The following is a 13428-nucleotide window of genomic DNA, read 5'->3' on the forward strand; positions in this document are numbered from 1 at the left end:
CCAGGATGACAGCTGTCACCATTACTGGACACAGCTGACTTCACTCAGTACGGAGGTATATCAGCAGGACAGCGTCTCCACCTCAGTGCCGAGATATCACCTTGAGTTTAAGGTAATCACCTCTGCAACAGATACTGTATCTTTGTGACGATACATTATAAACTTTTCAGGACAGCGGAAGGCCAAGTGTTCGGATAAGTACTCACCTTTCCTGCTTCAGTGTGACAAGAGGTGGAGGCGGCTTTGCCCCTCTCATCTACTGGGTGCGGTCGCATCCCAACCTGTGTGTTTGTGTTCTTTCCCGCCAGCAGTACCGGATCCGACGAGCAGAGGCAGTGGCCACCTGGGAATTCGGGACTTGGCGGTTCCAGTACTTCTGGGTTTCGGTGGCAGAGGAGATCTGGGTGGTTCCGGTTCAACTAGGACGGACGTCTCCTACCTTCGGGCCTGCCCACAAGACACCAGCAGATTTCGGCTTACAAATTGCTAATTGTTGTATCAGTTGTGCTATTTTCACAACAGTAAAACTTGTTCTTACTTTTCTCCACTGTCCGTTCATTGCGCCTCCTGTTGTGGGTCCGTGTACCTACACTTTCACAACAGGATATCTCGGCCAGCGTCATGGATCCCGAGGGGCGTCAACCGGCTGTTGAACGGCCACTGGAAGACCAAGACGTGGCGGAGGCTTCGGGAGGGGTAATCGGTGAGTTGCAGCGGATCCTCACCGCTTTCACCTCTCGGATCGATTTAATGACCGAGCAACACGTTCTCCTAAACCGCAGGGTGGAGGCTCTCGCCGCACAAGTGGAGGCACGCCCTTCGGGCGCCGCTGCGGCTCTCCCTCCCGAGGACCCTGCGCGCGAAAGTAACGTTCCACTGGTCGTTCAACGGTCCCTCCCTCCGTCCCCAGAAGCATACATAAGCCCTCCAGAACCGTACGGAGGCTGTGTGGAGACGTGCGCGGACTTTCTTATGCAGTGTTCGCTCGTCTTCGCTCAGCGTCCCGTGATGTACGCGACTGATGCTAGCAAAGTAGCTTATGTGATAAACCTGCTTCGCGGGGAGGCACGCGCTTGGGCTACAGCGCTCTGGGAGCAGAACTCTCGGCTCCTTCATACATACGATGGGTTTGTACGGGAGCTCAGAACGGTGTTCGATCATCCCAACAGAGGAGAGTCCGCTTCAACCGCACTACTGTCCATGCGACAGGGACGTCGGAGCGCAGCTGCCTATGCAGTCGCCTTCCGCATCACGGCGGCGAGATCCGGCTGGAATAGCACTGCCCTCCGCGCTGCCTTTGTAAACGGACTGTCTCTGGTCCTAAAAGAGCACCTGGTGGCTAAGGACGAACCGCGAGATTTAGATGGGCTCATTGATCTAGTCATACGACTCGACAACCGGTTAGAAGAACGCCGTTGGGAACGAGGCGAAGGGCGTGGCCAGGCACGCGTCGTCCCTCTCCCTTCCGGGTCCGATCGAGCTCCGCCCTCCCCACGCTCCTCTGTTCCTGCGCTCCGTGCGCTTATGGCTCCCCCTGCTGACAAAGCTATGGACACGAGCAGGGCAACATTTAGGGCACCTGGAGTACAAAGGAGGCGGGCCCACGGAGCTTGTTATGTTTGTGGCTCGAGTGAGCATATGGCAAACGACTGCCCCGAGCGGTTAAACTCCAACGCCCGCCCTTAGAGACTGGGCCAGGGGTGGGCCAAAACATTCACGTGGGACACACCCACATTGCTACACGACTCCCAGTCACAATCCTGTATGAGGATTCGACCCTGAAGGCCCCAGCACTGGTGGACACGGGCTCTGAGGGGAATCTGCTTGACAGCAGATGGGCCAGGGAGATAGGGCTCCCTCTGGTGGCTCTTACCTCGCCTGTGCAGGTTCGAGCACTAGATGGCTCCCTACTCCCACCAATCACGCATAAGACACCTCCAGTAACTCTGGTGGTGTCAGGTAACCACCGGGAGGTGATCGAGTTCTTCGTGACTCAGGCCACCTCCCGTGTGGTTTTAGGGTTTCCATGGATGCTTAAGCACAATCCCCGGATTGATTGGCCGTCCGGGGTAGTGGTGCAGTGGAGCGAAACCTGCCATCGGGAGTGTCTCGGTTCCTCGGTTCCTCCCGGCTCCCAAGCTAAGGAGGAGGTCCGAGTCCCGCCCAATCTGAAGGCGGTGCCAGCGGAGTACCATGACCTCGCTGACGTGTTCAGCAAGGATCTGGCTCTCACGCTTCCTCCCCACCGCCCGTACGATTGTGCCATTGATTTGGTTCCAGGCAGTGAGTTCCCGTCCAGTAGGCTGTACAACCTCTCACGGCCGGAACGCGAATCAATGGAGACCTACATCCGGGACTCATTAGCCGCCGGGTTGATCCGGAATTCCACCTCACCGATGGGCGCAGGTTTCTTTTTTGGGGGTAAAAAAGATGGCGGACTTCGTCCATGCATTGATTACAGGGGGTTGAACGAGATCACGGTCCGCAACCGATACCCGTTGCCCTTGTTGGATTCAGTGTTCACCCCCTTGCATGGAGCCAAGATTTTCACCAAGCTGGATCTTAGGAATGCGTATCATTTGGTTCGGATTCGGAAGGGAGACGAATGGAAGACGGCATTTAACACCCCCTTAGGTCATTTTGAGTACCTGGTCATGCCGTTCGGTCTCACTAATGCTCCCGCGACCTTCCAAGCGTTGGTAAACGATGTCTTGCGGGACTTCCTGCACCGGTTCGTCTTCGTATATCTAGACGATATACTCATCTTTTCCCCGGATCCTGAGACTCATGTCCGGCATGTCCGTCAGGTCCTGCAGCGGTTGTTGGAGAACCGTCTGTTTGTGAAGGGCGAGAAGTGTGAGTTCCACCGCACTTCTTTGTCTTTCCTGGGGTTTATCATCTCCTCTAACTCCGTCGCCCCGGATCCGGCCAAGGTTGCAGCGGTGAGAGATTGGCCCCAACCCACAAGCCGTAGGAAGCTGCAACAGTTCCTCGGCTTTGCTAATTTCTATAGGAGGTTCATTAAGGGCTACAGTCAGGTAGTTAGCCCCCTGACAGCCCTGACCTCTCCAAAAGTTCCCTTCACCTGGTCGGACCGGTGCGAGGCCGCGTTCAAGGAGTTGAAACGGCGCTTCTCGTCTGCACCAGTTCTGGTGCAGCCCGATCCTAGCCGCCAGTTAGTGGTTGAAGTGGATGCCTCGGACTCAGGGATAGGAGCGGTGCTCTCCCAGAGCGGGAAGACCGATAAGGTCCTTCACCCGTGTGCCTATTTCTCTCGCAGGTTGACCCCCGCTGAACGGAATTATGACGTCGGCAATCGGGAACTCCTTGCTGTGAAAGAGGCCCTCGAAGAGTGGAGACATCTGTTGGAGGGAACAGCCGTGCCATTCACGGTTTTCACTGACCATCGGAACCTGGAGTACATCAGGACCGCTAAGCATCTGAACCCCAGGCAAGCCCGCTGGTCACTGTTCTTTGGCCGTTTTGACTTCCGGATTACCTACCGCCCCGGGACCAAGAATCAAAGATCGGACGCATTGTCCCGGGTGCACGAGGATGAAGTCAAAACGGAACCGTCGGATCCCCCGGATCCCATCATCCCGGAGTCCGCTATCGTGGCCGCCCTCACCTGGGACATGGAGAAGACCGTCCGGGAGGCCCTGACCCGTGTCCCGGACCCCGGAAACGGACCAAAGGACAAACTATACGTCCCACCAGAGGCTAGGGCTGCAGTCCTGGACTTCTGTCACGGTTCTAAGCTCTCCTGTCACCCAGGGGTGCGAAGGACCGTGACAGTCGTCCGGCAACGCTTCTGGTGGGCATCCCTGGAGGCCGACGTCCGGGACTACATCCAGGCCTGTACCACCTGCGCCAGGGGCAAGGCTGACCACAAGAAGACCTCAGGGCAGCTACAGCCACTGCCCGTGCCTCATCGCCCCTGGTCCCATATCGGCCTGGACTTCGTCACGGGTCTCCCGCCGTCCCAGGGAAACACCGTCGTCTTCACGATAGTGGACCGTTTCTCCAAGGCGGCCCACTTCGTGGCCCTCCCGAAGCTTCCAACGGCCCAGGAGACAGCGGACCTCCTGGTCCACCACGTCGTCCGTCTGCATGGCATCCCATCAGACATCGTCTCCGATCGCGGTCCCCAGTTCACCTCACACGTCTGGAGGAGTTTTTGCCGGGAACTGGGGGCCACGGTCAGCCTCTCGTCTGGGTATCACCCCCAGACCAACGGGCAAGCAGAGCGGGCGAATCAGGAATTGGAGCAGACACTACGCTGTGTGACAGCCGCGCACCCGACGGCCTGGAGTACCCACCTGGCCTGGATGGAGGTGCCGTCGGGTGTGGCGTGCCGCCCGCTCTGCCTTGTTGAAGGCCCGGACGAGGGCGAAGACACATGCAGACCGGCGGCGGGCCCCGGCTCCCACGTATCGTCCTGGGCAGGCAGTGTGGTTGTCCACCAAGGACATTCCCCTTCAAGTGGACTCCCCCAAGCTCCAAGAACGATACATCGGTCCCTTCAAAGTCCTCAAAGTCATCAATCCCGCCGCAGTGAGGCTTCAGCTTCCGGCCTCACTGCGGATTCACCCAGTGTTTCACGTCTCCCGGATAAAACCCCATCACACCTCACCCCTCTGCACCCCGGGTCCGGCACCACCTCCTGCCCGGATCATCGACGGGGAACCGGCTTGGACCGTGCGTCGGCTCCTCGATGTCCGTCGAATGGGCCGGGGTCTTCAGTACCTGGTGGACTGGGAGGGGTACGGCCCCGAAGAACGCTCCTGGGTGAAGAGGAGCTTCATCCTGGACCCGGCCCTCCTGGCCGACTTTTACCGTCGCCATCCGGAGAAGCCCGGTCGTGCGCCAGGAGGCGCCCGTTGAGGGGGGGGGTCCTGTTGTGTGTGGGCCGCTGAAGAGGAGGTACTGCTGGCCCATCACCACCAGAGGGCGCCCTGCCTGGAGTGCGGGCTCCAGGCACCAGAGGGCGCCGCCGCCTGATGAGAGCAGCCAGGATGACAGCTGTCACCATTACTGGACACAGCTGACTTCACTCAGTACGGAGGTATATCAGCAGGACAGCGTCTCCACCTCAGTGCCGAGATATCACCCTGAGTTTAAGGTAATCACCTCTGCAACAGATACTGTATCTTTGTGACGATACATTATAAACTTTTCAGGACAGCGGAAGGCCAAGTGTTCGGATAAGTACTCACCTTTCCTGCTTCAGTGTGACAAGAGGTGGAGGCGGCTTTGCCCCTCTCATCTACTGGGTGCGGTCGCATCCCAACCTGTGTGTTTGTGTTCTTTCCCGCCAGCAGTACCGGATCCGACGAGCGGAGGCAGTGGCCACCTGGGAATTCGGGACTTGGCGGTTCCAGTACTTCTGGGTTTCGGTGGCAGAGGAGATCTGGGTGGTTCCGGTTCAACTAGGACGGACGTCTCCTACCTTCGGGCCTGCCCACAAGACACCAGCAGATTTCGGCTTACAAATTGCTAATTGTTGTATCAGTTGTGCTATTTTCACAACAGTAAAACTTGTTCTTACTTTTCTCCATTGTCCATTCATTGCGCCCCCTGTTGTGGGTCCGTGTACCTACACTTTCACAACAGCCCGGCTGTTAAACAATTTCTCGGATACTCACTCGACTGAAAGCCATCAAAAACCGCCTGAATCTTACGAATGGTTATCAACACGGAGGTGTTTTTCTGTGGCGCCGCGCCATGAGCAGCTGGGTGCCAACGCACGAATCCGTCCGCACGTCTTTCATTACAAAATCTCCTTTAACAGTGGAATGTCTGGATAAACTGCTGATCCCGACCTCTTCTGAAACTTCTCTGCTCTCTCACGACGTCCTGGGTCAACAGAGGCTTCAATTTGGAATTTTTCAGCTTGAAACAGGCTGACCACGGCGGCGCCATCCGGCAACGTGGGCTGTCCTTAAAGCGATACTAACACTCCTTAATCTCTCATCAGCCGTTAAAATTTTCACGGAAAACCGTCTGAATTTCTCGAATGGTGTCCACTTGGATGTGCCTTACAGTTTCTGAAAAAATTTTGATCAAGCGCCAGTCTGTCAGGAAGTTCTCAGACAAAGGAATTCCGACGGGAGGGGTGGACCAGTACTCACTCAAAGCCTGCCCACAGGCGAATGATGCAACCGACAGGCGTGAAAAAACTCACGCATGCGCACGAGGGTTCAAATCCATATAGTTTTTGAAAAAAATTAAAAGGTCGGTTTCTTTTCTAATAGACCTCGTATGTGCCAGGGCTAAGGACAAACTCCCTCTGGTGTCCTTTTGAAGAAGAAACCTCTAGCAGACCTGACTCAGGGCGGTGACTCACTCCATTTTACCAATAACAGGGATCAGATAAAATACAACATACAGCTGACAACCACAAAAAAGACAAAGTTAATATTAAAGCACAGACTGCAAAGTGCAATTGCAGATTGTCTTAACATTCATTTTGGCAAGAGTCACCTGTGAGTATTTTATGCAATTAATGTAATAAAATATATAAGCCAACAACTTCATAAATTTTACCCCTTAATGATATAACTTATTACATTGTTTGATGGTTATTACATTATTGGCTTGGTTAAATTAAAATGTAAAAAACAGAAGCTGACAGTGTAATAACACATTTATCAACAATACAGTTTTCAAAAGGCCCTTCTAGATGGAATGAAACTAGATGAAATATGGACCTTCTACTTGTATGAGGATTAATGTTGTCTATGGCAGACTCACATGTTAACCTGGTTTAATTATAACGCTGTTTCACACTCTACAGTCACCACAGCAAAGAAATAATATGTCATTACTGTGTTATTTCTACCCTGTTCTTTTATTTAAGATTCTACCCCTTACCAAAAACCAAACCATTGTATTCCTCATTTTGAGTTTATTCAAGTTCACGTTAGAAACCAGGCCTGGGACCCTCACAGACAGTGTCCATCTTGTGAAAGACCCCTAAAATGAGTCATACTACACTTTTTATACCTTGTGGGTGTTAAAATGGGTGTGGTTTAGTCTCACATTTCTAATGTTACTGGCTCTCAGAAGATCTCCGTGTCTGAAACTTGGATACATGATGGAAGTGAAACTTAACTTGTATTTCTCAGAACTTCCAAACAAATAACACAAATAGCTGATAGCTAACATAAAATAAAGAATTAGCACAGATAATATCTAACAACTGATATTTTAAAATGTGAAATAATAACTTTGTAAATGATGGTCCCTGGACAAAGTGCAGAAGTCCCAGAAAACAAAGAGACCAGATAGACAGGAGACGGAGACAAGAAGAAGAGGAGTGTCTCTTCCTTATTTAGCAGGAGTAGGGGACAAACTACAGAGGATCTTCAGACAGCACAAAATCCCAGTTTACTTTAAACCGGTTAACACCTTGAGACAAAGTAGTTCACCCTAAGGACAGGATCCCTAGTTACAAACAGAGCAATGTAGTGTATTCTATCAGATGTCAGGAAAACTGTAATGAACACTACATAGGTAAGACTAAGCAACCTTTACAGAAAAGGCTATACCAGCACCGCAGAGAGGGCGCAAATGGACCTCAGTCTGTAGTTCATCTCCACCTGAAAGACACTAACCACCTGTTTGAGGACAAGGAAGTTAAAATCTTAGCCAGAGAGAAGAAATGGTTTGAGAGAGGTGTCAAGGAAGCATTCTATGTGAAACAGTTGAAACCCAGCCTTAACCGGGGAGGGGGTCTGAGACACGCTTTGTCCCCTGTTTACAATGGGGTACTCAGGTCAAAGCAGTTTCAGTCTTTTGTTCATGGTAATGAGTCATTCACGTCATCAGGAGAGTCGTCAAGGGAACGATCAGGAGAGGCTTCCGTCCCATCTTTAGGAGGGGCAGCTGCTCTGTCATTAGGAGGGTGCTAACTAGAGCACAATCGGTGCTAATTAGAGCTATTGTTTAGTCACTAGCCTATAGCAGTCGGCCTCTCGGTAGGAGGGGTCTGGTTAGGTTTAAAAAACTCCAGCTTTTGTGACTTCTGTTTATTCTTTTCTACAAGAGTCAAGACAGAAGTCAGACTACCAGAGCAAGAATTTTAGCTGAGGAAGCTTCTGCGATTTGAAGCAAAACGTCCTCGCGTCAAGCAACCCAGTCCAGTCGAAGATTCAAGCTTCTCTACTATGGAAACCACCTGGACAACTGAGAGCCTACACAGAAACTTTGTAAATGAAGCAATTCAGTGTTTCATGACTATATATTATCCTGAGGAGTTGGTTCACAATAGCCTGGCTCCACCCTGTCCAAAATTTAGTTCCACAATTTATACCTTGTGCTGCCACATTTTAGTGGAGCGGATATGTAACGTTTTCTTGGTTGAGTTACGCACTTCCGGAAAGAAGCATGAAAATTTGGCCAGGGGTTTTTTGGATATGCTGATTTCAAAAATTGCGGGAACCACGATGTCACTCCAGCTGTTCCCACAAAAAATTTAGAAACTCAAAATGGCCACGACAAAACACTTCTTCGTCCATAAAATTGCTCTAAGTGCCCCGATTTCAATGATCTTGACATTTATACCTATGTGTTTGAAGTCAAGGAATCCAATAAAACACATGAAAAGACATATAACGACCTCTGAAATAGGACAAACAGAGCTGCTGCTGCTATGTGATGAGCCCATTAACCTGTGAATATGTGTGAACCTTTCTGTAGAACAGTGGCACGCCCCTCAGTTGATGACTTCAACCAATGTTGAAGTCATCACATAGGTCCAGCCACTTCTGTCTACATAAAAACATATTGTTTTCCCCCATATTCTTCAGGCTATTTCCACTGCATTCTTTTGGCAATAGCATATAATGGTTGATCAAGAGTAAGCACAGGTATTTGGTCAGGATTGCATCGAACTGTGATCTGTTGCATGATAGTCATTCCATGCTTAACCATAACAGGTGAGTGTGCAACATCTCAAAACAATGGAAGCAGAGTGAAAATTGCAGGTGGATTCAGCATCAGTTGAATGGACTTGCTCATCAGTTACTGCTGGAATGATGTTGCCAATGAGTGATATTCACTTTAGTGTATGACTTTGGTAATGACTTGATAGATTTCACCTTTTGCTGTCTTCAGGAATCTTCTGACAGACCCTAACAACACCAGAATTATCATTCATAATATGTTATGTGATGGCCATTGCTGTACCATGGAAGGAATCAGGACATGAATGAGATAATGAATTATGATCAGTGTTGCCCAGGTTACCAGTAGTGAACAGATTGTCTCTGAAGATACAAGGACAGATAGTGCTCTCCTTGTCATAGATTATCAATTACTGTGTTCATTTAATCTGTTGACAGTTGTAAAACTTGATCATAGGATACAGGCAGACCTTTCTTGAGAAGAATGGCAATGAGACCATGTTTACTTATCTTGTGTATGAGTAATCCTAGGTACAATGGGAAAACAGTCTCATGGTCAAAGTTGTGCTGTATTGCAACTGATTCCTTCCTACCACATGTGACAGCATTGAAGACTAACAACTGGGTAATGGATGAGGCAGCTGTGCTTATTTCATTGTTATCAATACGTTGTTCTGCATTTGAACCTCTTAGAATCATGTTTAAGAATGCAGAAAAAGACACTGGGAGATTGTCATACTGCTCATTGCATAAGGAACCACTGAACTGGTATTTTTTGCTACTCTCATCAGTATAACAGCTTCATCATCTGGATCAGGTAGGCAGGCACTGAGAAAGGCATCACCAATATCATACTTGAATGACAATACAGTGCCGAAGTTGCTGTTACGGGCTTCAAGATCTGAAATATGGTGCAGACGTTTCTGTGTAAGTCTGGTTGAATGAATGTCTCCAGTTGTGACACCACCTAATCTTTGTAGTCTTTCACTATACAATGCCTTGAGATCAGCGAGTTTGAAAATATGACTCCAGTCCCAAGCCAATTGGTCATATTCCTCAAATGCAAGTGAGTCTGCATTAATCTGGTGACACTTCAGAATCAGAATACTTTATTAGTCCCTTAAAGGGCAGTTCATTGCAGACCCCCTGGCCAACCATAAAAACACAAACATAACATTTACATAAGTATATGCTAAATGACAATCACAGAATCAAGGTTAAAAACAAGGACAAAATCCTCAGCCAGTGTTCAGGAGTCTAATCGCAGAAGGAATAAAAGACATTAAATAGCGATTAATTCTCATCTGGGGCATCTGATAGCGCCGCCCAGAGGGCACGAGTGTAAAGCCTAATGATAAAATGTGTCTCTGATCTAAATCAATGATCTGCTGGGCTTTGTCATGACATGACTCTCCCACAGTGATGCCAAGTCTCTCTGCTGGACGCCAATTATTTTTGAACAAGCTTTCACTATATTGTTCAGGCTGTTCTTGTCCTTCATAGACAACCAAACCAAGAGACAAAGGAGAAAGTGAGCAGGCTCTCTATGTAAGAACAGTAACAGACTCTGAGGATCCTCTCACTCACTTCAAAGGATTGAAGTTTGCACAGCAGCTAAATCCTCTGCTGTGCTTTTTTACAGATGGCCTCTGTGTTGTCATCAAATCTCAGTTTAGCATCAAAAATGGTTCCCAGATATTTATATTGCTCCACTGTCTGGACATCTTCATCATGAATGATGCTAGGAGTATGAACACTCTTACATTTCCTGAAGTCTATAATGATTTCTTTTGTTTTTGCAACGTTCAAGTCCAGATAGTTTTGATCACATCATGTGACAAATGAAGACAGGGCCGAGCCATGCCCCTGATCATCGCTCTGCAGAAGGGACAGCAACACTGTCAGAGAATTTGACAAAGTGTGTGTTGCTGTTTGGGCTCCTACACCCGTCTGTGTACAAAATAAAAAGAAGTGACGATAGTACACATCCTTGAGGAGAGCCGGTATTGGACACAAGAGCATCAGAAATCTGCCCATTTACCCGCACACGCTGCACTCTGTTAGTGAGGAAGTCCAGAAGGATTGCCAGCAGCTGATCAGGTAGATTAAAATATGAAGAGAGTCTCTCAATTAAAACATGCGGTTGCATTTTATTAAAAGCAGATGAGAATTCTGCAAATAAAAGCCGTGCAAAGATTCCAGGATTTTCAAGGTGATTTAAAACTTTATCAACAATAAATATTTTAGCATCCTCCACCCCTTTACTGGGCTGATAGGCAAATTGTAGAGGATCCATTTTGTCAGCAGTATAAAATAAGATAATGTCTTTTAAAAGTTTCTCAAACAGTTTCATCATCAGGGGAGTAAGAGCAATAGGTCTAAAATCATTAGGCTCTTTCGGTCGTGTGGACTTTGGGAGGTCTTCCATAACTGGAGGACTTGACCCTGGTCTATAGACATTTGAAAAATTTGGGTCACGATTCCACTGAGCTGATCAGCACAGTGATGTAAAGTGCGCCCACAGATGCCATCAGGTCCACACGCTTTCCTAGTGCTGACCTTCCTGAGGAGAGCACCCACCTCCTCCTGACTAATGTCAATGTCCATTGAAAGAGCAAAAGATTGTTTGAGAGAAACAATATCCTCTAAAAAGTCAGATTTTTCAAATCTAGAAAAGAACACATTGGCAACTCTGAGTCATTTATCCCTGCTACTGTAATATTTGTTTTATCTGATGGGAACTGATTAAGTGAGGCCAAAGTTTTAATTCCCCTCCAGGCTTCTCTTATATCCCCACTACTAAAATGAGCTTCAACCCTTGTCTTGTATTCCCACCTTGCCTTCCTGATGTTATTCTGAACTTCCCTAGACACTTCCTTCAGTTATGTGAGGCTTCCAGAATAGAAGGTTGTCTTCTTCCTATTTATGACATCCTTTAGGCTTTTTGTTATCTAGGGTTTATTGTTTGAGAATTTCGTCACAGACTTTGTGGTAATTACAGAGTCTACGCAAAAATTGACATAAGCAGAGACAGTATCACATAATTCATTAATATCACTGCACCCCTCAGAAAAACAACCCCAGTCAGTGCACTCAAAACAGCCCTGAAGTGCAATAATACTGTCCTCTGACCAGCATTTGACAGTTTTGTCCTCTCGCTTTACCCGTCTAAAAATGGGCAGGTACATGGGCATAAGATACACACTGTTATGATATGAGGCACCAAAGGAGGGCAGGGGCAGAGACTTATAAGCACCAGATACAGAACCATAACAGAGGTCTGGTTCTAGTGTTTTTTTTAATGTAGTTGCACAAGATATGTACTGCTCATATGTTCTAAGTGTTTTCTCAAGGCGACAGTGGTTAAAATCCCCAAAAATGAATTTAGGAGCATCAGGGGAGATAGTATCCAATTTGTGCGTGACGTCAGCGATCATGTGAGCTGCTGCGGAAGCACTGGCTCTTGGATGTATGTACACAACAGTGACAAACAGCTGCTGGAATTCTCTCGGGAGATAGACTGGACGGAGCGAGACGGTGAATAGCTCAATGTCAGGAGTGCAAATCTTCTCACGAACGACAATAGTCTTGCAGTAGCGCTGGTTCACGTAAATGCATACGCCCCCTCCACGCCGTTTATCGGTGATGTCAGAAGAGCGGTCAAGACGAAAAGGGCTTCCAAACCCTCCTAGTTGCAGCAGCTCCTCTTGATCAGAGTCACTAAGCCACGTTTCAGTTAGAGCAAGAATGCAAGTCTCTTTTCCCTTGCTATTCATTTGAATCCACGCTTCCAGTTCATCCAGTTTGTTGCGCACGGATTGCATGTTCGAGAGAAGCACTGTCGGTAAAGCCGGTAGTTTCCTACAGTTGTTTAGATTCATTTTTTTCAGTCTGCGTTTCAATCCACCCTGTCTTCCCCTTTTCCTTCAATTGGCTTTCCTCGCCAAAATCTCAGTAGGGATGTTTTGTGGTATTAAACCATGGGTTGTGGCTCTTAAAGACAGAAGCAAGCCTCTGCTGAGAATCACTCTCCCCGGCAGGGCATCCCCACAGGTTTCAACATTATATCCATAGATCACACTGACGCAGAGGATCAAAAGCACGAGATTCACAAGGATAAAGCTTAATGATTCCATTGTGACCACTGCCTTCAAACATATACTTTGTAATCTCACATTTAGACTCAACAAACATATGCCAGGTAGAGCTGCCTGAGTCGCACACTGCAGAGCGTCCCCAGAGCTGGTGCCACTTCTCAGTCAAATGGCTTTGTTGAGATCTATGTTTAGTATAAAATGATGTCAAGCACTTGAAATGATTCACAGCATCAACTGTGATCCATGTCACTGCAGCACGGTGGTTTAGTGGTTGGCACTGGTGCCTCACAGCAAGGTCGTGGGATCACTTCCCACCCTTTCTGTGTGAAGTTTGCATGTTCTCCCTGTGTCTGTGTGGGTTTCCTGTGGGTACTCCGATTTTCTCTCATAATCAAAAAATGTCTATTTAGGGTCTGCTCCTTTCT

At 48.5% G+C, this 13428-nt stretch overlaps 1 protein-coding gene across 1 annotated transcript in view; it reads right to left on the reverse strand.

Moving 5' to 3' along the window:
- Positions 1-13428, reverse strand: part of rab15 (RAB15, member RAS oncogene family) — a 97015-nt gene that overhangs the window by 44757 nt on the left and 38830 nt on the right. The window lies entirely within an intron of this gene.

Source organism: Thalassophryne amazonica, chromosome 21 (genome assembly GCF_902500255.1).
Source record: "Thalassophryne amazonica chromosome 21, fThaAma1.1, whole genome shotgun sequence".
NCBI lineage: Eukaryota > Metazoa > Chordata > Actinopteri > Batrachoidiformes > Batrachoididae > Thalassophryne > Thalassophryne amazonica.